This window comes from Arvicanthis niloticus, chromosome 12 (genome assembly GCF_011762505.2).
Source record: "Arvicanthis niloticus isolate mArvNil1 chromosome 12, mArvNil1.pat.X, whole genome shotgun sequence".
In the NCBI taxonomy this organism is placed as follows: domain Eukaryota; kingdom Metazoa; phylum Chordata; class Mammalia; order Rodentia; family Muridae; genus Arvicanthis; species Arvicanthis niloticus.
The window spans coordinates 70,398,781-70,402,910 of NC_047669.1; positions in this window are offsets into that span (position 1 = coordinate 70,398,781).

A 4,130-nucleotide genomic window follows, 5' to 3' on the forward strand; every position below is an offset into this window, starting at 1 on the left:
GGCTTCTACTACCAAAACCAAATAACCCACAGCATAACCCAGAATGGGTGTTTCTGCAAAGAAATATAGAGGGAGAATAATGAAACATAACAGAAAAGAAACTATCTCTTCTATGCAATGCAGACAACTAATAGTCAGTGATGACATGACAGACAAGAAAACTGAGGCATTCAAGTTTTTATTTGAAGGATTAAAAGGCAAAGTTTCAGAAGACATTGGGAATATCAAGGTCTGCTGATACTTAAAATGTCAAACAAAATAGAAAGTGTTGCTCTAAGTAAGAACATATGTAATAAGCGTTTTATTTTAAAATTTCCTATGACATAGTTTTAAACAAATCTTAATAATAACTATAATTATGTTGTTGACAAAAAATGTCATATGCATGAGAAAATTATGGTTTATGTTCTATAAAATGTGGTATCGCAAAATCCTTCTGTAGAAACAAACAGAAAAAGAAAAACAGCTTTGTTATGCCAACAAAGACACTCTGTCGGGGAAGCAGACAGTGTGCTATCACAAGTGAAACCAAGTGATGATAGGGATTTCAACCAGAAGCCACTGTGCTAGGGCTGATCTCCATTTTCTTTGGCATTCTACTGAAAATCTCTCTCTTTTTTTAAACCATTCTCCTCAGAGTGTTTTCTGTAATGATGTGTGATTTAGCAGGCTTCTCAGTTAATGAGGTTAACAAAATACTTGACTTTAAAGACAAGAAGGAAAAGGGGGAGGGTTCTAATGTCATTAGTGGGTTGCACATTTATTCAGAAGAATCCAGAAAAATCAATATATTTGATTGATAGGGGAACAGGAGACACAGCAGCTGCCTGCCACAGCTGGCTTAACCAGAGCCAGTTCCACAGGTAACTCTCAGCATCTCAGTAGTCAAGGCTCAGGTGAAGGAGCAGAGAAATTGACATGGAATAGAATTTTGCAATCACATTTCTATTTCCTCTGAAAAACACAGGCTTGCATCTTTCTTTTCTTGTCTTCCTTTCTCTCTCTCTCTCTCTCTCTCTCTCTCTCTCTCTCTCTCTGTCTCTCTCTCTCTCTCTCTCTCTCTCTCTCTCTCTCTCTCTCTCTCTCTCTCTCTCTCTCTCTCTCTCTCTCTCTCTCTCTTTCTTTTTTTCCCTCCTGACATGTGAAGAAGATGCTGAAGGACTCTGCTCCCTGCTGGTAGACTATCTTCACTACATGGCCTCAGTTTTGCTAAGGAGAAAACCCAGCATTTGACCATTTTTTTCCAACTGGTTCTCCATAAAACCCTAAAATTATTTCAAAATCTCCTCTGAAGGTCACTTTAGCTGCTTTTATAAGGCAAACCTATCTTTGAACTACCCAGCAGTAAAAGTTGGAGTTACTGTGTTATTAATTACAAAGACAGGGAGGACAGGAAGTTGGGAATGTAGGGCTTGAAATCTGGAAGGAGCTGAGTGCAGAGTTGGGCGAGTGTGATCAAGGGACAGTGCATGAAATTCTCAAATAATGAATGGAAATATATTTATAAAACAAAATCTGTTTCTTCTGATATTTGTTTCTGGTTAGGTGCTGTACTCTGAGATTTAGATAAATGTACTTACTAACTCTGGAATTGTATTTTTCCTTTCGTAGATTCCTCCTGCTTTCCCCCTTCCTGGCTCCTCTTACTCTGCTTCTTGCCCTGCCCAATATCGGTATTGAGCTTTAGAGGTGAAAAATCCCTTCCTTGCTCTCGATCTTAGGATAGAAGCAGTATTCCCCATTTGGAGTGTCCAGTCTCCGCCAAACTTTCTGTTGACACACTCATTAGAATAAAATATTCCGTTCTTAACATGCCAAAACTCTTCCTGAAAAAATGTATATTGAAGTTTTGTCAGTGTTCTTCCGTGATGACTGTACCCCGAGGCATTCTCATCGATTAAAATTTGACTGCAGACTACAGACTAGTTTTGCATTCCTGGATCCTTTTTTAAAAAAATGGATTAGTGTTAGTATTTCTAATTTTTCTCCTTCAGTCAAATGTCATATATTAAACATTTTTTTCATTTTTACAAAATGTCTATGCACGGTGTCACTAATATTGCCCTAAATCTAAATTTTATTAAAACAAATTAAAATTAAAATACTGTATCTCGCCTTTATTCCATTTTACATTGTTATTTTAATCTGATCCAAGTCGTGACTTAACTTTCTCTCTTTCTGGATGAAGCAGCCTTTAAAGGTTCTTAAGAAACAGATTTCTTAGAAATTCTTCCCTCCGTTTGTTGTCATCTTCTTTCTGTTTGATCTTTAAAGTATGTATAATTTTAAAGAGACTTTTTTTTGTTTAAAAGGCATGATTTTTCACTTGAGAGTTGTATTCATATTTCAGCATTTTAAAGAGGTTGGTGTATTTATCACCTTGTTTCTTAGGTTAGATTAGAAGTGAGTTATAAATCTATTTTAAAAGCTTTGGGTGCTTTCAATGTTCAGTCATGTTTTGTTCCACACACCCCCCAACACACACACACACTCATTTTTAGAGTGATGAGTATAGTGTTTAGATGCATTTAAATTTGGGGATTTAGGGGGAAGGATTAATTTTTCTTTATTTAGTTTGGTTTAGAATACCTACTTTCTAAACTCCTCTGCTGTTCTTTAGTTTAGGCCTCTAATAAATTATAAAAAAAATATTCAAAATTTTTTGTAATATTGTTTCTGCCTTATCCCAAAGTTTGATACATGCACATATAGATAGATATTATATCACTTATGAATATTTCCTTGTTTTTTATTATAATTTTATTCCAGTGTTTATAGATTTTGTTATACTTTTGGGTCTTCGCTGACATTTTTTAACTCTGTTACTTTTGCTGACATAGATGTTAAAGGCTGTTTCTTTCAGTATAATATTTTTGTAAAATGAGTTACTTAACATAAATATGACCAATGAACGAATCAGGAGTCTCTATTTATTTACCTTTGCTAGTTCCCAATAGCCACACAGAGAAACCAAGATTTATTTCAGGTTGTACCTCAAGACTGGACAGTTAAGTGATTTATAGTAACCCCTATGCTAATCTGGCTGCCTCCCAGCCCCTTCCCAAGATAATTACATAGTATTATTGATCTGGATCTTTGGGCTTCGTGTGGTTTTTTTTTCTCATAGTTTCTTCTCAGAACCTCTCCTCATAGTTCCAATCTGAATCTATCTGAATCCCCTCCCCCCACCTCTCACTCACACGTGCACGCAAACGCACACACATACACACACACACAGACTCACACGCGCGCACGCGCACACACACACACACACACACACACACACATACACACACAAACACACACGTTTCTTCTGCTCAGCCAGTGGGTGATCAGCTTTTATTGACAAGGCAGGGAATAAATAGTAGGAATTATTTACAGAAACTTGAGACCGGAGAGCTGTGTCCAGATTGAAACAAGATGTGCGGGCAGAGAAATCGGCATTTGATAACACAAGGCGAACCTTAAGCACAGAAACGTTATGTCTATAGTTTTCGATGTCTAATTTTTAGTTGATTATTCCTTTTGTTTTCTCTTTCTGTCCTATGTACTGTTTCTATCTGGTCTTGTGTTTTATCTGTCTTTTTCACCACAGCTTTTGATATATTAATGGGTAGTATTGTCGGTCTCCTCCATCAAATATCTATGCTCTGTGTTATAGCTCTTTCTCTGATATTTTAGTTTCCTTTACAACAGTCATTTTTGCTTCTTTTTGCTATTCCTGTCTGATAATTTTTTGTTCTTTCTAAGCTAAATATGTTGCATAGGATTGGTAATATCATCATAAAACTCGATTTGCTCGCAAATGTTTCCTCTTGCTTGGTGTGGACTTATGCTAATCTGTGTATGGATTAGGTTGTGTTTAGCGTTTACTGTTGCTGTGATTGCAGGAGTGGGGAATTCTTAGTGCTAACTGTAACTAACTTCAGACTGTGCCTTTACACCCTTCACACAATGCCCTGGCTTGTGCTCATCTCGGCATCCTTCTTTTGCAGATCTCCCAGTTGCACTGTTACTTCACCAGATTTGTGTTAGCTCAGCCGAGGGAGCAACGAACAGTAAAGTGGCTGGTGTTCTGATGGTTGGAGTGGTAGTTTTAGGTTAGGGTGGTAGAGGACTGCCTTCCTCAG